Genomic DNA, 13,559 nt, shown 5'->3' on the forward strand with positions numbered 1-13,559 from the left:
GAATGTAATCAATATGATTTAGGTATTGACTATCTGGTGATGTCCATGTGTAGAGTCTTCTCTTGTGTTGTTGGAAGGGGGTGTTTGCTATGACCAGTGCAATCTCTTGGCAAAGATGTGTTTTCTTGGATAAGATTTGTTCGGGTTAAATATTTAAGAAAATTGCTTATATATAGTTTATGCACTTAAAAACCTTTAAAAATGAAAATGAAATATCTTACCTTTACATTAATGTTGAATAGATGTAAAAGAATTTTAACTGGGTTAAATTGGGCTATTTGATAAGTAAAAATATAAGTAAATTGAATGTAAAAGTTTAGAGAGGCTTTTGAATTTGTGACATTCATAAATAAACTATTTATTTAAAGACCCTTCCCCAAATAACCCTAAGGAGTCCTCAAAGAAGAAGAATTGTTGATCTGGATATGCTGGAGCTTTAGGAAGCCTTCATTCTAATGCTCCTCCATCATCGGCTGTGTGACCTTGAGTAAGACATTCTGTCTCTGTGGTGCTTAAGTTTTTCCTCATTTAGAAAATAAGAGAGATGGCTTAGCTGGCCCCTAAAGCCCCTTTCCAGATCTAACATTCTAGAATTCCAAGACTACTGGTTCCATTTGCAATCCATTTTGACATGCCAAGGATCTGACGGGTTGCTCAGGAAAGCTGCCCCTGTTTGATAACAGTCCTGTTGTTGGCTGTTCTCCAAGGATTCTTTTAGTTGATGACTTTTGATAGCCTCCTACTTATTTATTTTTAAACCTCAGGAGAATGTTTCCTTCCTCAAGCCAGCTAGGACAATAGGACAAACCATAAACGGAAAGCTTCACGATCTACAAACACTCTGACTCTTCTTAACTCTATCTGGACGTAGACATTTTGGATCTTAGGTTGATTGTTTACTCCGCCTTGTCCACATAATGCCAAAATATCTGTCAAGGAGGTCAATTCCATTCCCAGATTGGTAAGATCAGAGAAACCGAACAAGTCCAACAGTTTTGCAAGACTCTCTTATAAGTGAAAAAACCAGTTGCTTGTGTTTTTAGCCAATTAGTTAAGCCAACTGTTCCAATAGGTTGGATTGACCATAAGCAAAACTGTGAAGTTGGAGAGGTTGTTCTCATATGTGGGTGGCATCTCCCACTTCTTTGGGGGTTTCTCTCAAATTCCTCCCGGAATTCTCTTTGCTTTCCACTTGTCCCTTCACCTGTGTTTCAATCTGACTGTATTTGTTCTGGGTCAGTGCTCATCACCATCATTTGTGAGCTCTGTGAACAACTGACTAGGTCATGTATTGCCTAACTCCACAGTCTACAATGTCAGTGCCCAGCGATGTGCAGCTACCCTCCATGTAACCCTGGACAGGTTATTGACTTCTCTGAGCTCCCATTTCTTCATCTGTAAAAAAGGTACAATAATACCTACTTTGTGGATATCTTTGAGTATTTAAAGAATATATGTAAAATACTTAACATGGAGCCTAGCACAAAGTAAGCACCTAAAAAATGGTATCTCTTCTAATAATGAGTATTCAGAGCTCCTAAATTGGAAAGACCTTTCTACTTTATTGACTATGCCAAAGCCTTGACTGTGTGGATCACAAAAAACTGTGGAAAATTCTGAAAGACATGGGAATACCAGACCACCTGATCTGCCTCTTGAGAAACTTGTATACAGGTCAGGAAGCAACAGTTAGAACTGGACATGGAACAACAGACTGGTTCCAAATAGGAAAAGGAGTATGTCAAGGCTGTATATTGTCACCCTGCTTATTTAACTTCTATGCAGAGTACATCATGAGAAACACTGGGCTGGAAGAAGCACAAGCTGGAATCAAGATTGCCAGGAGAAATATCAATAACCTCAGATATGCAGATGATACCACCCTTATGGCAGAAAGTAAAGAAGAACTAAAGAGCCTCTTGATGAAAGTGAAAGAGGAGAGTGAAAAAGTTGACTTAAAGCTCAACATTCAGAAAACGAAGATCATGGCATCTGGTCCCATCACTTCATGGCAAATAGATGGGGAAACAGTGGAAACACTGGCTGACTTTATTTTTCTGGGCTCCCAAATCACTGCAGATGGTGACTGCAGCCATGAAATTAAAAGACACTTACTCCTTGGAAGGAAAGTTATGACCAACCTAGATAGCACATTAAAAAGCAGAGACATTACTTTGTCAACAAAGGTCCGTCTAGTCAAGGCTATGGTTTTTCCTGTAGTCATGTATGGATATGAGAGTTGAACTATAAAGAAAGCTGAGTGCCGAAGAATTGATGCTTTTGAACTGTGGTGTTGGAGAAGACTCTTGAGAGTCCCTTGGACTGCAAGGAGGTCCAACCAGTCCATCCTAAAGGAGATCAGTCCTGGGTGTTCATTGGAAGGACTGATGTTAAAGCTGAAACTCCAATACTTTGGCCACCTGATGCGAAGAGCTGACTCATTTGAAAAGACCCTGATGCTGGGAAAGATTGGGGGCAGGAGGAGAAGGGGACGACAGAAGATAAGATGGTTGGATGGCATCACCGACTCAATGGACATGGGTTTGGGTGGACTCTGGGATTTGGTGTTGGACAGGGAGGCCTGGCATGCTGTGGTTCATGGGGTCAACAAAGAGTCAGACACGACTGAGCAACTGAGCTGAACTTAACACATAACATGGAATTCCCATCAGAAAACCCTGCCCACTTCACATCTACCAAGTCTAGTCCCAAGACAGCATGGTGGGGAAAGTTGAGTCTCAGTGCCTAGGAAGCCACTAAGGTTGACAGATGGGGACCCACATTACCTCTCTGGATAGTGGAAGTGGGGTCATTAGATCTTGATTAGCCACAATTTCTTAACCATAAAATAGAAATATTTATAATACAGGTTTTTGAGTTGACCTGAAGATTGAATGAGATAATTACATAAAGTGTCTCCCGCAGAGCCTGGTACATTGAAAGGTCTTGATAAGTGTTGGCAATGATTAGAATGTAAGCTCCTTGAGTTCTCTTTTGTATGCTCATGCAACCCTCCCTAGTATCCAGCTCAAAGTTTGGTTCAATGCAGGAGTTCAGTAAACACTTGTTGAATAAAATAATACTATTATTACTATCATTGTTTCCTTTGGAAAATTAAACCAAAAAAATCAATACCTAGTGGATAGGATTGTGTATCCTCTTGGACAAAGTGCTCCTGGATCCTTAGGTAAAAGCAGGGCTTGGTAAACTCTAGATGATGGGGGTAAACCCAGAAGATGTCCAGAAATGTCGAGTCTTACTTGGCAAACACCACAGTGTAAATAAAGCACATGTTGCTAGCACAGGGGTTGATGGTTTTAATGAAACCTGTGAAGTTGAGACATATGTGACTGTATTTCTGGACCAGAGAAGACTTAAACCCTTCTTAGCCTGAGCATTGAATAGAAACAGACACACCAGGCTTTTACAGTTTGATGATGTTAAACACCGAGCTCAACCAACTAACTCCCTTGACCTGAAATTGTCTCTCAAAGCAGAATTCTGGTTATAATTTAATGAGCAGTTACAAATGAGAAGCGTGTAGGCATATTTGGCTTATACTGTGGGTTTTACAACTTTTAAAAATTAATTACTAATATTTATAAATCAGGAATTTTCTTATATAACTCTGAATCTTCTTTAAAAATCAGAAGTTCTGTACACACCACCACTTGAACAGCAGCCTTTGGGTGGAGATCATACTGGCTGCATTGTTTAGAAGAGGAATAGGGTCCTCTGTTCAGCACAATTCCTATGTCCCCTTTTTACCTCACACCTGGTCAATTCATTTCTTTACCTGCCTGGTCCCATGAACATTGGAGTTTCCCATCCCTCCAGAGAGCCAATATGCTGACCAATTGGCACAGTATGTCAACTGTTACGTTTCTTGCTAAAGATTAATGAATTATCAGCTGGGCTTTTGTATCTGCCTCTTATGCATTTTGGAGAAGGAAATGGCAACCCACTCCAGTATTCTTGCCTGGAGAATCCCAGGGACAGGGGAGCCTGGTGGGCTGCTGTCTATGGGGTCACACAGAGTCGGACTTAGTCACACTAAGTCGCACAGAAGCAACTTAGCAGCTTATGCATTTGGTTAGTATAAGTCAGTCCCTTGGGTCAGCTCACTTTGGAACACACATACCAAAATCAAATGTGTGGATTTGCTCAGGGTAAAGCTCAGATTCTGCCGAGGGGCCCTGCCTTAGCTGACACCAACTATTCTCTGAACATCATTCTTCAACTTACTAAATATCTTCAAGAATTCCTCAAAACCCAGAGAGCCAGCTGCCAGACCATAGATCACCAGTTGAGTTGCAAATAAATCACTGCCCAAGTTAATCTATGCCCCTACTACAGATGCTTGAAGAAGCTCTGTTTGTTTATGACCGCCCTTGAAGAACTCAGCCTTAGATGTCACCTAATTGTCTTGTGTATAACAAAAGCAGATGGCAAATTACTATTGATGGATTCATTCCTTCTCGGTTCCCTTGCCATCTCTTTGTGGCTTCCTTCATTAGCTCTTCTTTCCTCTCAGAGAAAGCCCATGACCTTGGAGGTTTTTGCACTTCCCTTCTGAATCTGCATCACCCCTCCAATGGAATGAAGGTGTCTTTCTGCTACCCCAGGATCTAGAGCCAAACAGAGACCACATATGCCCTCTCAGCTTGCAGCCTATCCCTCTCCATTTCATATCAGCAGGAAAAGGGTCTTTGCAATCCCACACTTTTTTCCTCTCTCTCTTCACATCACACCAAAAGCAAACAATAATTTAAATAGCATTGTTTTATAATAAGAAAAACCTTTGGCTTTCAGTATAACTGGAAAGGAAGCCATTTGTCGCTGCCTGGAATGAGCTAACAGCATGCACTTGGCATTACTTTCCCACTGGGGGTGATGGATACACAGTGAGCCATCTGTACTTCTTAATCAGTTCTCATGACCAGTATGGGGCATTTGCAAATCATGTGAGAAGAATGATTTGTGGTCAGATGTTGAAACTAACAGGCTGAAGTATGGACCAAACCGCTGGTTTCATTCCTGGTGTTCCAATGACTGCAGTAACTAGCTGGACATCCATGGACTTTCACAGACAAAAAAAATACCCCTCAGTCATTCTTCTTTTGCTTTTTTAAAGATATTTTTATGTGGACCATTTTTAAAATCTTTACTGAATCTGTTACAATATTGTTTATATTTTTTCTTTGGTTTTGGGGCCCTGAGGCATGTGAGATCTTAGCTCCCCACCAGGGATCACATTCACAAACCCCTGCATTGAAAGGCAAAGTCTTAACCACTGAACCACCAGGGAAGTCCCTATTTTTCTTTTCCTTTACAGTAAGGAAATAGGTATTGAAAAATACAAACTCTCCTTTGGAAATGTGTAGAAAATAGCCTTCTATTCTACACACAGGAGGCAGGATATATGCAGTATCTAGTGCCATGTTAATGGATTCTTCTGGAAATAGCAAGGTTGAGGATCCATCCAAGGTGTGGTCCATAAATACACTTGCCACCCATTCTTCCCCCAGAGAATCCTAAGAATAAAGGGAGCTTGAGGTAAACAGTTCTTGACAGTCTCCGGGAACGGTTACACTTTTGTCCCTAGATCACTTACATTTCTATAGCTTACTGACTGCATCGCCAACATTTGTAGAAACTTTATTCCTCAGATATGCTTGGAACATAGCCATCACTTTATTTGCTCTAAAATCTCAGTGCCAAGGGATTAATAGCAAGTCAGGGGGCTTGGAGTTAAAAGGAAGTTTGGATTTTCTCTGAGCCTGTATGACCTTGAGATGCACAAAGAAGTTAAATGTCTGCCTTCCTGACAGGTAAGAGTTTAAATGTCTTTGACTTCTGAAAATTAGATGTTCCTTCCTATTTTTTCGTAAGTGAAGTCATTCCAGAGCTGTAGAAAACTCTAAAGAGAGCGAATGTGTGTTTTCCTTCTCTTCAGTGTGCCCTTGCAAAGGTTCTGTTCCATTGTTTAAGATTTCTGAAACTTTACCTTTCAGGCTGAAAGTCAGTCTGCTCAGAGTATCCAAACCCAATAAAGAGTCTGGGCAGGGCCATTCAGAACTAATCACCACTTCCCAGGATGAGATAAGGGAACATGCCTTAAAGCTGGAAAGAGCTGGTTTGGGAGCTAATACAAGATTTAAATTCTAGAAATATAGTAGACGCTAAAACCTGTGAGAACAAGTGAAGAATTGAAATAACAGGCAAACTATCACACCAACGAACGGATGAACTTGCAAAATTCCTGATCCCAGGAAGATATGAAAAGAGTAAATCCCCAAAGGGTTTTCATCTTTTGTCGCCCACACGCGGACCCCTGCATAGATGAACAGCCTTAGGCATCTTTCTATTACCATTTCTCCTGCTAACACTCTGAGGCCATCCCTTTGTCTCTGCACAAGGAAACTCACTTCAGAGCTGTCCGAAGGGTTGTCAGGGTTGGCCAGGATCCAGCCCTCCTGTGACCTCCCCACACACATTTGTGAGGAGAGTAGAGCACCAGATGGATAGCAAGACATACGTCCGCTCTCTTTCTAGATGCCTAACCTTCAAGTGGTCTTTCCCCTGGACTCAGCCCTCAGAGGGCAGGGATAGGGCAAGAGTACAGGGCCATATACCAGCACCCTGGCTCTCATCTTTCTCCCCAGCTCAGACCTAGGATAGGAGGACTGGCTGTTACAGCCTCAGGCCACCTTCCCAGGCCTATCGTGGATGGCACAAACATTGGCTTTGGTACTCAAAAGCCGGGTTTGCTTCCAACTGGAAATGTAAATGTCCCTTTGGATTCAAAACGAAGAAATAGGTGGGTTTTTCCTTTGCCCATCACTCTAACAACTCTATCCTAAGAACAAAGTCTGATCAATGCTAACAGGAGGGTTAAGGACCAAGAGAAGTTATGGAAATGAAAACCATCACCCCACTGCACTTGCTTGTCCAAGGAGATTCTGGAAATCCACGAACATGACTACACTACCTTTTTATAAAAGGCTTCTCCACTCACTATTTTATTGCAAGTAGGATGTTTCTCCCTGCGGCCAGCACTCGCTCTGCCTCTATCCCTGCCTCTTTCTCCAATAGAGCATATCCTCATAGTGCTGGCCCCATACTTGTGATCTATCCTGGAATTGCTGTTCCCAAGCCAGGTGCCACACACCCTACACATGTCCTGCATTTCTATCTCTTCTCCTTGGTCCCTCACACCTGGAGAGTGGCCTCCAGACAGACGACAGGTTGTTGGCATGGCCACCTTGCCCTGATCACGAGTCCAGGGAGCGCCTTTGATTTCTGCCTCTTCCATCTTCTGTGCCCACCACAGAGCTTCCTCCCTAACTGCTCACCTTGGATGAATTTCACATCCCAACTTCCTGTCAAGAGGACATCTGACTTTCCTTTCCTTCCTGGGAAGAGGAATAATCAGAGGGCTTGGGATGGGAAATTCATAGATGTTGGATTTGGCTTCAAGGCTGCTGTGTGGCCCCTAATCATCCCTCTGGTAGAAAGAGCGCTGCAGTCTTTCGCAGGGATTTGGCCTTTCGGTCCTACGATCTGTTTTCAGGGCTTAACTAAAGATGTGATTCTGGATAGTAAGTGTTACAGTGTTTGTTGCTGGTTCATTGAGATTTTTTTTAGGGCCTAATTACATTGTGATTAATTGGATATACAGTATTTTTCTCAAAAATAAGATTTGAGCGCACAAAAGTGAATGCCAATACACATCGATAATTATACTACCAAATGTCCAATTCCAGAGCCTTAAGACATCACATAATATTACTTGCAATGAAAGATACTATTTTCAGAGTCAAATATATGAGTGGAAGGAACCATTTTTATTCATTTCTATAACTTTTGTTTCATCCATATAAAATTTAAAGGCTGTTGGCCTATTCAGACAAAAACTTTCCTACTCTGGAGGCCACCTTAAATAGAGGTTACTTAGCGAGATAATTATTACCTCTCAAAACTCTCTTTAAAGAGGTTTTAATTAGAGCTCTCCAGTGCCTCCGGTTATGAGTTGTTTTGGTTTGGTTCTTGTATCTAATGATTGATACCAACCTATTCCGTCCTGTGCCTCAGGAGAATCATTCCCAACAGGCAAAAGTGAAGCCAGCTTCAGTCTGTTGTGATGAAGAACCCTCTGGTTCTGGGGGGTGTTATAAAAGTATCTGTCTTAAGGGGCAGGTAAGAACAAACCCACAGAAATAGGAAGGAGGTAGGGAGTCTGTAAGGGGTTTGCTGGTGTTCTACAGCTGCAAATTAGCAATAGGTAAGAGTTTTCTCGTAGGAGGCGAAGCCCTGCAGGAAAGCTCACGACACAGCTGGCCCAATGTCAGATTGTCCCCATGACTGCCAGGGAAGGCAAGGGCTAGTTACCAGGTAGAAGGTATTTGGAATTACTCCAAAAGTGGGTCTGGCCTCAGATTAGGAGTGCAAGGAAATGACCGTTTAAGAGGGCCCAGGACTTCCCTGGTGGTCCAGTGATTAAGAATCTGCCTGTCAATGAAGGAGACACAAGTTCAATCCTTGGTCTGGGAAGATTCCACATGCCACGGGGCAACTAAGCCTGTGTGCCGCAACTGCTAAGCCCACATACCGAGAGCTTGGGCGCCACAATAAGAGAAGCCACTGCAATGAGAAGTCCATTCACAGAAACTTTGAGTAGCGCCCGCTCGCTGCAGCAAGAGACACCCCACATGCAGCCACGAAGACCCAGTGCAGTCACAATAGAAATAAATTAATTAATTAAAAAAAAAAAAAAAAAGAGAGAGAGGGTCCAGATTTGGAGAGAAGTAGCTGAGAGAGAAACCAGTTCCAGATGTGAGGAGTTGGGAGGAAAGGGCAGTTTCCAAACTGAATTCCGGAAGGAAAGCCAGAGAAAACTTTGTTCTTGTCTAGAGTGGGGGTAATCAAGAAGGAAGTATAGGACTTCCTTGGTGGTCCAGTGGTTAAGATGCTGCCTTTGCAAGGTGGGGGGTTTCAGGTTCAATTCCTGGTGGGGAAATTAAGATCCCACATGCCTTGTAGCCAAAAAAGAAAAAAATTTTTTTTTTCAAAAATGTGTCTATATTGTGGAAAAAAAAAAAAAAAAAAAAGACAAGAAAGTGTATCTGGTCAGGCTTCAGAAGTTACGACTTCCTATAAGAAGCCAGACTTTTCTGTGAAGTTATTACTACTTGTAAAACTGCCCACCAGTCATATTTAACCCTCACAGTGAAGGATAAAGGACTTACCCTCTGACAAGAGGGATTTCATGGCTTGGTATGAGTTCACATCGAGGAGAGAAGAGGATCATGACAGGGTGGCCTAGGAGACAGAGTGATAAACTGACACAGGCCCCTTCCACTTCTGCCGTTAACTAGGACAGGACCTCAGGCATGTCACTCAGAGGCCTGGGACTCAGCCAGTCCATTTGTCAGGGAGGCAATACATGTAATTGAGCAGAGACCAATGTCTGGTCCAGGAGAAGCCTGCAAGCCTTTCACGGTCGAGGGTAAAACTAGGTTAGGTCTAAGTTCCCTCCCAGCTCTATTATGTAACTTGCTGTGGAGAAAAGAGCTTAGGCTTGGGATGCCTTGCTGCCTGGTTTGATTCCCAGCCCTGATTGTAACTAATATGAACTGGGGAAAGTTACTTAACCTGCTTAAACCTCAGGAAGGAGTCTATGAAAAAAATGTTAGATGCTCAGTCATGTCCAACTCTTTGGGACTCTACGGACTGTATCCTACCAGGCTCCTCCCCTAACCCTGTCCAACTCCATGACCCTTTTATTTTTCCACAAGAATTTTGTCACCAGATTGCCTATTTCTCAATAATATCCAGTTAACATTTCTTTTGAAACCAAGGATGGTGGCATAAATGACTTTAGATAAAATTGATGTCCTTAATTTTCTTCTGTGGAGATATTTTGTCTTTTCCATTTGTTCAAGTCTTATACATGTCTCCACAGAGGAATTTTTAAGTTTCTTAAATGTATTCCTTTGCACTTTGCCTTAATCACCTGGACTATTTGGCCCTTTGTATATTACAGCAATTTAAACCATTTATAAAAATGGGCTAAGGGATGAATTTAAAACACTCGGCTTGAGAAAGTTACAGGAATTCTGTACTAGGAGAACTAGAAAAAGGTTGGAGGTATGAAAAACAGAGATGACAAAAAGGTAGAAAGAAAGGAGGAGACAGAGGATGAATCTCTCTACAGTGCTTTACCCTGTGTTGTCTTCTTCCCTGACCTTTCCCCTCTTTCTTCCAAAAATCGAGACTCCCTACCAAAATCATCCATTTTGATCTTATCAGTCCTTTCTGTGCCTTGCAAATATTTGCACCTCAGTCTTATTTTTTTTCCCTCCACCCAATACTAGCAGGGCAACAGCATTTGGAATAAATTTGTGCCTTAGTGTCTGTTGGGGAGGGTTCTGGTCCCATGGATGAAACTGACAATGGCTGGTTCTTTCCTAGATAAAGTGTGTCTATGAGGGTATTATGGAAAGCCAGCCAGCAGTGGCTTAGGTTTCTTTGCTTACACAAGGAGTCTGGGTGTATGGTCACCAGCGTTAGGTGAGAGGCTTCAGGATTTTAGAGCTAAGGCCTCCTCTCTTCACTGGACCTTTCCCTTTTGTTCTCAAGGTTGTGCTTTGCCTTTAGCCATCAAGTCCGTATTCTGAGCAGGAAGAAGGAAAGGAAGCTCCAGAATTTCTATCTAAGAGCCAAAGGGTTTCCCAGAAATACTAAGAAGATATTGGCTTATGCCTCATAGATCAGATTGAGTCATATGAAGTAAAGAAAACAGCCTTTTTTATTCACGATTGCATCCCCCTCCCCGCAAAATGGGATTCTGCTAGAAAGGGAGACAGTGAGAATGGTCATTGAGTAAGCAACCAGAAGTTTCTACTACGAATGTAAGATCAAATGTATCACCCACTTCCATGGTGAATTCTCTTCTGAGAACTTACACATCTGGAAGAGTGTGGCAGAGATTGCTATCTGCCTACTCATCATCCATTATCCCCTCCTCCTGGGACTCAGAACCTGGATCCAGGGCTATGATGTATTTCCCAATCTCCTTTGCACCTAGAGTGGCCATGGGGCTAAGACCTGCCCTAGGAGATGGAAGCAGGCAAGTCGTGTAGGACTTCTTGAAGGGTTCCTTTAAAAAGAGAAGGCATCTTTAGTCCTTCCTACCTTCCTTCTTCCTGCTGTCTGGATATAAAGGGATATATGGATAGAATATAGTCAAACAAAGTGTGGGTTATAGCTCCAATATCCAGTATCATTGGAATTAACTAACACATTATCTTGTTTAATACTGATAACAACCTAAGAGATAGATACTAGTATAACCAGCTGCTTTTTAAGGACGAGGAAGCTGAGGCCTGAAGAGCCTAAGTTGCTGCGGACCTAACTTGTTGTAGACCAACTCATGAGTGGTAGATCCAGGACTGGAACTCAGGCCATCTGGCTCCACGGTTTGCTTTCATTCACCCCAGACTACACGGTTCACTGCCCCAGCCCTTCTAACAACCAGCAGAGGTGAGGTGTGGAAGCAGCATGGGCGCTGTAATCTGAAGTCTGTGTGTCCTTCCCGTGTTTGTCTGTCCACGTAACTAGAGACTCCTTGCTAGCTGTGTTGCCCTGGACTAGTTACTGTCTTCTCTGTGTCTGTCTCCTCTTGTCTGTCTCCTCTTGTGTAAAGTGGAGATATTCAGAGACAATCATGGAGGGATTGTGAGGATTAATGAGTTAGTCCTTAGAACAGGGCCTCACATCTGAAGAGTACTCAGTCAAGCTTAGCTATCACTGTTGCTCTTATCACTGTTGTCATTTCCCAGGGTAACAAAGCCCATGTTGGGAGACCTTCCCAGCATAGATCAGAACTTGTCCATCATGAAGATCACTCCAGCTATGACAGGCATCCTGGGAATCACGTCTGATGGCTCAGACAACCAGGGAAGCGCAGGTCTTCTTTGATGAAAAGAATCCACCTGCAATGCCGGAGACCCAGGTTCAATCCCTGGGTTAGGAATATCTTCTGGAGAAGGGAATGGGTACCCACTCCAGTATTCTTGCATGGGGAATCCCATGGACAGAGGAGCCTGGCTGGCTACAATCCATGGGATCACAAAGAATTGGACACCACTGATTGACTAACACTCACTTAATTTCTCTCCCACCCTGTTGTTTTCCATAGCTGCCAGACATGGCCCCTTAGCTCCATCTTTTCCCTGGAGACATGGTAGATGGTATATGGTGTATATCAGCAGCTAAAATCCTTATCCCATCTCTCACCATACCTGCCCACCCCACCCTGATCCAGGCATGGAACAAGGCTAGGGATGTCTTCTCCTTGGAAACCTCTCTGTTAACTCATCTGGCAGATTGCAAACTATTTCAGATGGCCATGGCTACATCAGTAGGCTTCCACATCACATGGAAGGTTTCAGAGAGAGTCTCCTTTGTGCAGGTTTGTGGAGCTGAGTCCCCTGGCAACTAATTCAGGAATTAGACTGGTTCTAGACAATTCGTTTGGCATCAGGGGAGCTTAGATTAATCACTTTCATCCTAGAACATAGAATATCTCTCCATTTATCAGATCTTTCCCTATAACCCTTATTGCAGACTTGGTATTCTTGATTAATTTTTAGAAACTTTTTATTTTTGATATTATGGTAAATAGCATGTTTTGTTCTTACATTTTCTAGTTAATTGTTGCTGGTATAAAAAATGGTACTAGTTTTTTAAATTGATTGTTAACCCAGTAATATATCTGTGGTGATTTACAAATATATCTACATATTTCTTGATCATCCTGGAGGAGGAAATGGCAGCCCACTCCAGTATTCTTGCCTGGAGAATCTCATAGACAGAGGAGCCTGATGGGCTGCAGTCCATGGGGTCGCAAAGAGTCGGAGACAACTGAATGACTAGCAGACACGCATTCTTTGATCCTGCTTCTTTCAAGAATTACAGCCTACTCCTCTCCCCTTGAATATAGATTTAATGACCCATGTTTAACAAATAGAATGTGGTGAAAGTGATGGCCTGTGACTTCTGAGACTTTAAGTCATAAAATGGAATTCAGTTTCCTCTGTTTTCTTTCAGGGCATTTGCTGTAGGAGGACCCAACTACCATACTGTGAGGACACGCCAGCAGGCTGTGGAGAGGTCCGCGTGAGGAGGAACGGAGGCCCTCTGCCAGTGATCACATGAGAGAGCCATCCTATAAGACAGGTACAGACAAGTCTCCACATAACTGTAGACCCCAACGACATCTTGACTGCACTTTCATGAGAGACCCTCAACCAGATCGTGCATCTAAGTCACCAGTGACCACGTATTATAGGAGTCCATTCGTGTAGAAGGTAAACTTATGGGCTTCCCTGATAGCTCAATTGGTGAAGAATCCACCTGCAGTGTGGGAGACCTGGGTTGGATCCCTGGGCTGGGAAGATCCCCTGGAGAAGGGAAAGGCTACCCACTCCAGTATTCTGGCCTGGAGAATTCAATGGGTCCATGGGGTCCCAAAGAATTGAACATGACTGAGCAAC

The sequence above is a fragment of the Bubalus bubalis genome, chromosome 11, assembly GCF_019923935.1.
Source record: "Bubalus bubalis isolate 160015118507 breed Murrah chromosome 11, NDDB_SH_1, whole genome shotgun sequence".
NCBI classification, from domain to species: Eukaryota; Metazoa; Chordata; class Mammalia; order Artiodactyla; family Bovidae; genus Bubalus; species Bubalus bubalis.